This window comes from Oncorhynchus keta, chromosome 35 (assembly GCF_023373465.1).
Source record: "Oncorhynchus keta strain PuntledgeMale-10-30-2019 chromosome 35, Oket_V2, whole genome shotgun sequence".
NCBI classification, from domain to species: domain Eukaryota; kingdom Metazoa; phylum Chordata; class Actinopteri; order Salmoniformes; family Salmonidae; genus Oncorhynchus; species Oncorhynchus keta.
This window is the reverse complement of record NC_068455.1, coordinates 80,882,092-80,894,853: the sequence shown is the minus strand read 5'-3', so window position 1 is coordinate 80,894,853 and position 12,762 is coordinate 80,882,092. Positions and strand designations below refer to the sequence as shown.

Here is a 12,762-nt window from a genome sequence, read left to right as displayed (position 1 = left end):
GTATTTTATATATATATATATATATCAATCAATCAATCAATCAATCAATTGAAACCTGTCCTGTCCACAGAGGTCATGGATTGGAGGTTTGAAAACTGAAGCAAGGCTGACCTCTGCTGGTGAGATGATTTGACAACACTGCTTGAAAATCCTTTTTAAAATAATTTTACCTTTATTTAACTTGGCAAGTCAGTAAAGAACAAATTCTTATTTGCTTATTTCTATTGGAGTCACTTGGTTACATTTAAACAGCATGAGAACAAAACACCAGACTCTCACAGGCTTCATTCATTATAGATGTTTATTCCTTCAGATGGGAAGAAGATGGAGACATACAGTGATAGAATTACATTCAGAACATAATAGTATCTCCATGGTAACAGTGATAGAATTACATTCAGAATATATAATAGTATCTCCATGGTAACAGTGATAGAATTACATTCAGAATATATAATAGTATCTCCATGGTAACAGTGATAGAATTACATTCAGAATATATAATAGTATCTCCATGGTAACAGTGATAGAATTACATTCAGAACATATAATAGTATCTCCATGGTAACAGTGATAGAATTACATTCAGAATATATAATAGTATCTCCATGGTAACAGTGATAGAATTACATTCAGAACATATAATAGTATCTCCATGGTAACAGTGATAGAATTACATTCAGAACATATAATAGTATCTCCATGGTAACAGTGATAGAATTACATTCAGAACATATAATGGTAAATGTGTTTTAGAGTTGTCTGTGTTACCACTGGACCAAACTCTGGGACTGTCACCTACAAAGAGACACATTTACAATCCTCATCACATTTCATTAACCCTTTCCCGCTAATATCCCCACTTCCTACCTCCCTCTCTCTGCTCTTCTCTCTCTCTTTCTGAGAAGAACCTCTTGGACACTGATCTGGGAACACCTGTACCTCACCATCACCTGGGTAGTGCTGCTTCAACATGTCATACAGCTCTGACAAGGTATGGGGGTTCAATACTTTTGTTTCCTCTTTGTTCTCACCCCAGTGTGCTTTGGCCATCCACTCTTTCTTCTTGCTGTTGTAACAGCAGTAGGCTGTCCACATGAGATCTGGGATGTTCACTCTGTTGTTCAGTTTGTTGTTGACACTGGGAACTGCTCCAGTCACCACATAGGCCTTGGGTTGACCATTATTATCAAGGCATTGATCCTGGATTATCTTTCTAACCGCACACTCCATCTTTCCCCAGCTACCTTCATTAAATGACTGTACTTGAGGAACAGCGTTTGTCAGGGTAAAGGTGGAGTCCTGATTAACAGGTTGGTTAGCGAAAGCTTTTGAAAACATGTGACCTTTGTTCACCTTCTTGTATTTACCGTATTCATCATAATCCTGATTGACAGCCTGGTGAGTATAAATGACCCCTTGTTTCTCCAGACCCATAACTTGTTCTACTCCTCCGTCCAGCTGTAGGAACAATATTCATCATTATTCACTGAACTGACCTGTAAATTCAACCTGTATATCAAACCTGTATATTAGACCTGACCTGTATATTAGACCTGTATATTAGACCTGACCTGTATATTAGACCTGTATATTAGACCTGACCTGTATATTAGACCTGTATATTAGACCTGACCTGTATATTAGACCTGTATATTAGACCTGTATATTAGACCTGTATAATAGTGACCTGTATATTAGACCTGTATATTAGACCTGTATATTAGACCTGTATATTAGACCTGTATATTAGACCTGTATATTAGACCTGACCTGTATATTAGACCTGTATATTAGACCTGTATATCAGACCTGTATATTAGACCTGTATATTAGACCTGACCTGTATATATTAGACCTGTATATTAGACCTGTATATTAGACCTGTATAATAGACCTGTATATTAGACCTGTATAATAGACCTGTATATTAGACCTGTATATTAGACCTGTATATTAGACCTGTATATTAGACCTGTATAATAGACCTGTATATTAGACCTGTATAATAGACCTGTGTATATTAGACCTGTATTAGACCTGACCTGTATATTAGACCTGTATATTAGACCTGTATAATAGACCTGTATATTAGACCTGTATATTAGACCTGTATATTAGACCTGTATATTAGACCAGACCTGTATATTAGACCTGTATATTAGACCTGACCTGTATATTAGACCTGTATATTAGACCTGTATATTAGACCTGTATATTAGACCTGTATATTAGACCTGTATATTAGACCTGAATATTAGACCTGTATATTAGACCTGTATATTAGACCTGTATATTAGACCTGAATATTGTATATTAGACCTGTATATTAGACCTGTATATTAGACCTGTATATTAGACCTGTATATTAGACCTGATATATTAGACCTGTATATTAGACCTGAATATTAGACCTGTATATTAGACCTGTATATTAGACCTGTATATTAGACCTGACCTGTATATTAGACCTGTATATTAGACCTGTATATTAGACCTGTATATTAGACCTGTATGAATATTAGACCTGTATATTAGACCTGTATATTACCTGTATATTAGACCTGTATATTAGACCTGTATATTAGACCTGTATATTATGAATATTAGACCTGTATATTAGACCTGTATATATTAGACCTGTATATTAGACCTGTATATTAGACCTGTATGAATATTAGACCTGTATATTAGACCTGTATATTAGACCTGTATATTAGACCTGTATATTAGATAATAGACCTGTATATTAGACTGACCTGTATATTAGACCTGTATATTAGACCTGTATATTAGACCTGACCTGTATATTAGACCTGTATATTAGACCTGAATATTAGACCTGTATATTAGACCTGTATATTAGACCTGACCTGTATATTAGACCTGTATATTAGACCTGTATATTAGACCTGTATATTAGACCTGTATATTAGACCTGTATATTAGACCTGTATATTGACCTGTATATTAGACCTGTATATTAGACCTAGACCTGTATATTAGACCTGTATATTTAGACCTGTATATTAGACCTGTATATTAGACCTGACCTGTATATTAGACCTGTATATTAGACCTGTATATTAGACCTGTATATTAGACCTGTATATTACCTGACCTGTATATTAGACCTGTATATTAGACTGTATATTAGACCTGACCTGTATATTAGACCTGATACCTGTATATTAGACCCTGTATATTAGAGACCTGTATATTAGACCTGTATATTAGACCTGTATATTACCTGTATATTAGACCTGTATATTAGACCTGTATATTAGACCTGTATATTAGACCTGTATATTAGACCTGTATATTAGACCTGTATATTAGACCTGTATAATACCTGTATTAGACCTGTATATTATATTAGACCTGTATATTAGACCTGTATATTAGACCTGTATATTAGACCTGTATATTAGACCTGTATATTATATTAGACCTGTATATTAGACCTGACCTGTATATTAGACCTGTATATTAGACCTGTATATTAGACCTGTATATTAGACCTGTATATTAGACCTGACCTGTATATTAGACCTGTATATTAGACCTGTATATTAGACCTGTATATTAGACCTGTATATTAGACCCTGTATATTAGACCTGTATATTAGACCTGTATATTAGACCTGTATATTAGACCTGACCTGTATATTAGACCTGTATATTAGACCTGTATATTAGACCTGTATATTAGACCTGTATATTAGACCTGTATATTATATATTAGACCTGTATATTAGACCTGTATATTGACCTGTATATTAGACCTGTATATTAGACCTGTATATTAGACCTGTATATTAGACCTGTATATTAGACCTGTATATTAGACCTGTATATTAGACCTGGCCATATTAGACCTGTATATTAGACCTGTATATTAGACCTGTATATTAGACCTGTATATTAGACCTGTATATTAGACCTGTATATTAGACCTGTATATACCTGACCTGTATAATAGACCTGTATATTACCTGACCTGTATATTAGACCTGTATATTAGACCTGTATATTAGACCTGTATAATAGACCTGTATATTAGACCTGTATATTAGACCTGACCTGTATATTAGACCTGTATATTAGACCTGTATAATAGACCTGTATATTAGACCTGTATATTAGACCTGTATATTAGACCTGTATATTAGACCTGTATATTAGACCTGTATATTAGACCTGTATATTGAGATGTCAGACCTGTATAATAGACCTGTATATTAGACCTGTAGACCTGTATATTAGACCTGTATATTAGACCTGTATATTGTATATAATAGACCTGTATATTAGACCTGTATATTAGACCTGTATATTAGACCTGTATATTAGACCTGTATATTAGACCTGTATATTAGACCTGTATATTGACCTGTATATAGACCTGTATATTAGACCTGTATATTAGACCTGTATATTAGACCTAGACCTGTATATTAGACCTGTATATTACCTGTATATTAGACCTGTATATTAGACCTGTATATTAGACCTGTATATTAGACCTGTATATTAGTATAATAGACCTGTATATTAGACCTGTATAATAGACCTGTATATTAGACCTGTATATTAGACCTGTATAATAGACCCTAGACCTGTATATAGACCTGTATAGACCTGTATATTAGACCTGTATATTAGACCTGTAGACCTGTATATTAGACCTGACCTGTATATTAGACCTGTATATTAGACCTGTATATTACCTGTATATTAGACCTGTATATTAGACCTGTATATTAGACCTGTATATTAGACCTGTATATTAGACCTGTATATCAGACCTGTATATTAGACCTGTATAATAGACCTGTATATTAGACCTGTATATTAGACCTGTATATTAGACCTGTATATTAGACCTGTATATTAGACCTGTATAATAGACCTGTATATTAGACCTGTATATTAGACCTGTATATTAGACCTGTATATTAGACCTGTATATTAGACCTGTATATATGTATATCAGACCTGTATATTAGACCTGACCTGTATATTAGACCTGTACCTGTATTAGACCTAGACCTGTATATTAGACCTGACCTGTATATTAGACCTGTATATTAGATATATTAGACCTGTATATTAGACCTGACCTGTATATTAGACCTGTATATTAGACCTGTATATTAGACCTGTATATCAGACCTGTATATAGACCTGTATATTAGACCTGTATAATAGACCTGTATATTAGACCTGTATATTAGACCTGTATATTAGACCTGTATATTAGACCTGTATATTAGACCTGTATATTAGACCTGTATATTAGACCTGTATATTACCTGTATTAGACCTGTATATTAGACCTGTATATTAGACCTGTATATTAGACCTGTATAATAGACCTGTATATTAGACCTGTATATTAGACCTGTATATTAGACCTGACCTGTATAATAGACCTGTATTAGACCTGTATAATAGACCTGTATATTAGACCTGTATATTAGACCTGTATATTAGACCTGTATATAATAGACCTGTATATTAGACCTGTATATTAGACCTGTATATTAGACCTGTATATTAGACCTGTATATTAGACCTGACCTGTATATTAGACCTGTATATTAGACCTGTATAATAGACCTGTATATTAGAGACCTGTATATTAGACCTGTATATTAGACCTGTATATTAGACCTGACCTGTATATAGACCTGTATATTAGAGACCTGTATATTAGACCTGTATAATAGACCTGTATATTAGACCTGTATATTAGACCTGTATATTAGACCTGTATATTAGACCTGTATATTAGACCTGTATATTAGACCTGTATAATAGACCTGTATATTAGACCTGTATATTAGACCTGTATATTAGACCTGTATATTAGACCTGTATATTAGACCTGTATATATTAGACCTGTATATTAGACCTGTATATATATATTAGACCTGTATATTAGACCTGTATATTAGACCTGTATATTAGACCTGTATATTAGACCTGTATATTAGACCTGTATATTAGACCTGTATATTAGACCTGTATATTAGACCTGTATAATAGACCTGTATATTAGACCTGTATATTAGACCTGTATAATAGACCTGTATATTAGACCTGTATATTAGACCTGTATATTAGACCTGTATATTAGACCTGTATATTAGACCTGTATATTAGACCTGTATAATAGACCTGTATATTAGACCTGTATATTAGACCTGTATATTAGACCTGTATATTAGACCTGACCTGTATATTAGACCTGTATATTAGACCTGTATATTAGACCTGTATATTAGACCTGACCTGTATATTAGACCTGTATAATAGACCTGTATATATTAGACCTGTATATTAGACCTGTATATACCTGACCTGTAGACCTGTATAATAGACCTGTATATTAGACCTGTATATTAGACCTGTATATTAGACCTGTATAATAGACCTGTATATTAGACCTGTATATTAGACCTGACCTGTATATTAGACCTGTATATTAGACCTGTATATTAGACCTGTATATTAGACCTGTATAATAGACCTGTATATTATATATTAGACCTGTATATTAGACCTGTATATTAGACCTGTATATTAGACCTGTATATAGACCTGTATATTAGACCCTGTATATTAGACCTGACCTGTATATTAGACCTGTATAATAGACCTGTATATTAGACCTGTATATTTAGACCTGTATAATAGACCTGTATATTAGACCTGTATATTAGACCTGTATATTAGACCTGTATATTAGACCTGTATAATAGACCTGTATATTAGACCTGTATATTAGACCTAGACCTGACCTGTATATATTAGACCTGTATATTAGACCTGTATATTAGACCTGTATATTAGACCTGTATATTAGACCTGTATATTAGACCTGTATATTAGACCTGTATAATAGACCTGTATATTAGACCTGTATATTAGACCTGACCTGTATATTAGACCTGTATAATAGACCTGTATATTAGACCTGTATATTAGACCTGTATAATAGACCTGTATATTAGACCTGTATATTACCTGACCTGTATATTAGACCTGTATATTAGACCTGTATATTAGACCTGTATATTAGACCTGTATAATAGACCTGTATATTAGACCTGTATATTAGACCTGACCTGTATATTAGACCTGTATATTAGACCTGTATATTGGACCTGTATATTAGACCTGTATAATAGACCTGTATATTAGACCTGTATATTAGACCTGTATATTAGACCTGTATATTAGACCTGTATATTAGACCTGTATAATAGACCTGTATATTAGACCCTGTATATTAGACCTGTATATTAGACCTGTATATTAGACCTGTATATTAGACCTGTATATTAGACCTGACCTGTATATTAGACCTGTATAATAGACCTGTATATTAGATATTAGACCTGTATATTAGACCTGTATATTAGACCTGTATATTAGACCTGTATATTAGACCTGTATATTAGACCTGTATATTAGACCTGTATATTAGACCTGTATATTAGACCTGTATATTAGACCTGTATATTAGACCTGTATATTAGACCTGTATATTAGACCTGTATATTAGACCTGTATATTAGACCTGTATATTAGACCTGACCTGTATATTAGACCTGTATATTAGACCTGTATATAGACCTGTATATTAGACCTGTATATTAGACCTGTATAATTAGACCCTGTATATTAGACCTGTATATTAGACCTGACCTGTATATTAGACCTGTATATTACCTGACCTGTATATTAGACCTGTATAATAGACCTGTATATTAGACCTGTATATTAGACCTGTATAATAGACCTGTATATTAGACCTGTATATTACCTGACCTGTATATTAGACCTGTATATTAGACCTGTATATTAGACCTGTATATTAGACCTGTATAATAGACCTGTATATTAGACCTGTATATTAGACCTGTATATTAGACCTGTATATTAGACCTGTATATTGGACCTGTATATTAGACCTGTATAATAGACCTGTATATTAGACCTGTATATTACCTGACCTGTATATTAGACCTGTATAATAGAGACCTGTATAATAGACCTGTATATTAGACCTGTATAGACCTGTATATTAGACCTGACCTGTATATTAGACCTGTAGATTAGACCTGTATATTAGACCTGTATATTAGACCTGTATATTAGACCTGTATATTAGACCTGTATATTAGACCTGATATTGTATATTAGACCTGTATAATAGACCTGTATATTAGACCTGTATATTAGACCTGTATAATAGACCTGTATATTAGACCTGTATATTAGACCTGTATATTAGACCTGTATATTAGACCTGTATATTAGACCTGTATATTAGACCTGTATATTAGACCTGACCTGTATATTAGACCTGTATAATAGACCTGTATATTAGACCTGTATATTAGACCTGTATAATAGACCTGTATATTAGACCTGTATATTAGACCTGTATATTAGACCTGTATATTAGACCTGACCTGTATATTAGACCTGTATATTAGACCTGACCTGTATATTAGACCTGTATAATAGACCTGTATATTAGACCTGTATATTAGACCTGTATAATAACCTGTATATTAGACCTGTATATTTGACCTGTATATTAGACCTGTATTAGACCTGTATATTGACCTGTATATTAACCTGTATAATAGACCTGTATATTAGACCTGTATATTAGACCTGTATAATAGACCTGTATATTAGACCTGTATATTAGACCTGACCTGTATATTAGACCTGTATATTAGACCTGTATATTAGACCTGCATATTAGACCTGTATAATAGACCTGTATATTAGACCTGTATATTAGACCTGACCTGTATATTAGACCTGTATAATAGACCTGTATATTAGACCTGTATATTAGACCTGTATATTACAAACAAAACCAGGGTGTGAATACTCATGTAAATAAGGTATTTCTGTTTTTTATTTGAGAAACTATCCCTTTCAGGAATGAAACAGACATGGTATCTTGCTAGACAGACAGTAGTAATTGTCTATTGAAGGTTGTTGTTCTAACTTGGCATTAAATGTAGATTTGAAAAGATGTTTGAATTACCTGAGGTTCAATCATCCATGTATCTGGTCTTTTCTCTCTCGGTCCGACCCCAGTGAAGGTGGAGGCTGAGAACACAGGGATCATGTTGGTCGTGTCGTAGAGAGTTGCAAACATGTAGGTTTCGGCAACAACCTTTTTCTTCATGTGTTTAAACAACTGGCAGATCGGCTTGTAGCGGTTCTGGTCCTGGACTTTCCCATCAACCAAAATACCTGGGAGATTTGGAGTTGTCCCCTCCAGGAAGAACGTCTTACACTGTGGAACATCACTGAACCTCTCCACTACACGAGAGAGAGCAGGAGGAAGGAGAGAGAGGAGGAGGAGAGTAGAGAGATGATTCAATACCCCCATCATCACCTGAAGACTGTACACCACAGAGACAAAGATGAAGTTACAGAGACCAGTTGGTAGACTGGAGACTGCTGAGCTGAGTCAGGACAGACTGCTTTAAATAGGTTTTCAGAGACTCCTCCTTCAGATGTCAAGACAGAAAGGGTTGATTTGCATAAACACCTCTGTTCGTATCAATGGAAACTGCTGTAACAAATAACATGTGTCTCACCTACTGTAGTATAAGAACCCAGAACTTAATCACACAAGATTATAGTTCTGGGTTAATGAGATGAGACTGCTCTAAATAGTGACTGCATCCACACTTTGGTTCTGGTAGAAAAACGTTTTAGGATAAAAACATGACTTTACTCAGCATAGAGTCTGTCAGAAGATACACATCACACTATTACAACAGTGGGACTGTTCTGGAATTACGGTTGCTGAGTTCACATTCATTAATATCCCACAAGGCTTAGCGCCTCTGACTCAGCAACTCAAAGAAGTCAACTTGCATTTCCCTTCACCAGCAAGTCAACATATTTAGTATGATGTCTCAAAGGCCTCACATACATTACAGATGTGTGTCCAAATGAAATGGAGGAAGATGTGTCCAACTGAATGAAATGGAGGAAGATGTGTCCTACTGAATGAAATGGAGGAAGATGTGTCCAACTGACTGAAATGGAGGAAGATGTGTCCTACTGAATGAAATGGAGGAAGATGTGTCCAACTGAATGAAATGGAGGAAGATGTGTCCAACTGAATGAAATGGAGGAAGATGTGTCCAACTGAATGAAATGGAGGAAGATGTGTCCTACTGAATGAAATGGAGGAAGATGTGTCCAACTGAATGAAATGGAGGAAGATGTGTCCTACTGAATGAAATGGAGGAAGATGTGTCCAACTGACTGAAATGGAGGAAGATGTGTCCAACTGACTGAAATGGAGGAAGATGTGTCCTACTGAATGAAATGGAGGAAGATGTGTCCTACTGAATGAAATGGAGGAAGATGTGTCCAACTGACTGAAATGGAGGAAGATGTGTCCTACTGAATGAAATGGAGGAAGATGTGTCCTACTGAATGAAATGGAGGAAGATGTGTCCTACTGAATGAAATGGAGGAAGATGTGTCCAACTGAATGAAATGGAGGAAGATGTGTCCTACTGAATGAAATGGAGGAAGATGTGTCCTACTGAATGAAATGGAGGAAGATGTGTCAACTGAATGAAATGGAGGAAGATGTGTCCTACTGAATGAAATGGAGGAAGATGTGTCCAACTAAATGAAATGGAGGAAGATGTGTCCTACTGAATGAAATGGAGGAAGATGTGTCCAACTGACTGAAATGGAGGAAGATGTGTCCTACTGAATGAAATGGAGGAAGATGTGTCCTACTGAATGAAATGGAGGAAGATGTGTCCAACTGACTGAAATGGAGGAAGATGTGTCCTACTGAATGAAATGGAGGAAGATGTGTCCTACTGAATGAAATGGAGGAAGATGTGTCCTACTGAATGAAATGGAGGAAGATGTGTCCAACTGAATGAAATGGAGGAAGATGTGTCCTACTGAATGAAATGGAGGAAGATGTGTCCTACTGAATGAAATGGAGGAAGATGTGTCCAACTGACTGAAATGGAGGAAGATGTGTCCTACTGACTGAAATGGAGGAAGATGTGTCCAACTGAATGAAATGGAGGAAGATGTGTCCAACTGACTGAAATGGAGGAAGATGTGTCCTACTGACTGAAATGGAGGAAGATGTGTCCAACTGAATGAAATGGAGGAAGATGTGTCCAACTGAATGAAATGGAGGAAGATGTGTCCAACTGACTGAAATGGAGGAAGATGTGTCCTACTGACTGAAATGGAGGAATATGTGTCCTACTGAATGAAATGGAGGAATTTGTGTCCAACTGAATGAAATGGAGGAAGATGTGTCCAACTGACTGAAATGGAGGAAGATGTGTCCAACTGAATGAAATGGAGGAAGATGTGTCCTACTGAATGAAATGGAGGAAGATGTGTCCTATTGAATGAAATGGAGGAAGATGTGTCAACTGAATGAAATGGAGGAAGATGTGTCCAACTGAATGAAATGGAGGAAGATGTGTCCAACTGAATGAAATGGAGGAAGATGTGTCCTATTGAAGAAATGGAGGAAGATGTGTCCAACTGAATGAAATGGAGGAAGATGTCCAACTGAATGAAATGGAGGAAGATGTGTCCTACTGAATGAAATGGAGGAAGATGTGTCCTACTGAATGAAATGGAGGAAGATGTGTCCTACTGAATGAAATGGAGGAAGATGTGTCCTATTGAATGAAATGGAGGAAGAAGTGTCCAACTGAATGAAATGGAGGAAGATGTGTCCAACTGAATGAAATGGAGGAAGATGTGTCCAACTGAATGAAATGGAGGAAGATGTGTCCTACTGAATGAAATGGAGGAAATGGAATGAAACAGAGGAAGATGTGTCCAACTGAATGAAATGGAGGAAGATGTGTCCAACTGAATGAAATGGAGGAAGATGTCCAACTGTCCAACTGAATGAAATGGAGGAAGATGTGTCCTACTGAATGAAATGGAGGAGGATGTGTCCTACTGAATGAAATGGAGGAAGATGTGTCCAACTGACTGAAATGGAGGAAGATGTGTCCAACTGAATGAAATGGAGGAAGATGTGTCCAACTGAATGAAATGGAGGAAGATGTGTCCAACTGAATGAAATGGAGGAAGATGTGTCCTATTGAATGAAATGGAGGAAGATGTGTCCAACTGAATGAAATGGAGGAAGATGTGTCCAACTGAATGAAATGGAGGAAGATGTGTCCTACTGAATGAAATGGAGGAAGATGTGTCCTACTGAATGAAATGGAGGAAGATGTGTCCTACTGAATGAAATGGAGGAAGATGTGTCCTATTGAATGAAATGGAGGAAGATGTGTCCAACTGAATGAAATGGAGGAAGATGTGTCCAACTGAATGAAATGGAGGAAGATGTGTCCTACTGAATGAAATGGAAGATGGTCCAACTGAATGAAACAGAGGAAGATGTGTCCAACTGAATGAAATGGAGGAAGATGTGTCCTCTGACTGTAATGGAGGAAGATGTGTCCAAACTGAAATGGAGGAAGATGTGTCCAACTGACTGAAATGGAGGAAGATGTGTCCTACTGAATGAAATGGAGGAAGATGTGTCCAACTGAATGAAATGGAGGAAGATGTCCAACTGACTGAAATGGAGGAAGATGTGTCCTACTGACTGAAATGGAGGAAGATGTGTCCAACTGAATGAAATGGAGGAAGATGTGTCCAACTGACTTAAATGGAGGAAGATGTGTCCT

The 12,762-nt window shown here is 35.5% G+C and overlaps 1 long non-coding RNA gene across 50 annotated transcripts; it reads right to left on the bottom strand.

The window, feature by feature from the left end:
* Nucleotides 1-283: 283 nt before the first annotated feature.
* LOC127916350 (uncharacterized) lies at nt 284-9,532 on the bottom strand. 50 transcript variants are annotated; one of them, XR_008094592.1, is made up of 8 exons: nt 8,805-9,532; nt 6,415-6,536; nt 6,120-6,324; nt 5,990-6,080; nt 5,774-5,890; nt 4,861-4,977; nt 1,885-2,014; nt 284-1,675 (listed from the first exon to the last, which is right to left on the bottom strand). It is a non-coding gene; the product is annotated as an uncharacterized LOC127916350 (long non-coding RNA). The 50 variants fall into 50 exon arrangements; XR_008094578.1 differs by adding an exon at nt 7,104-7,147 and having other exon boundaries at nt 5,990-6,324; nt 8,849-9,532; XR_008094576.1 differs by adding an exon at nt 6,914-6,996 and having other exon boundaries at nt 5,990-6,324; nt 8,888-9,532.
* Between the last annotated feature and the right edge of the window lie 3,230 nt (nt 9,533-12,762).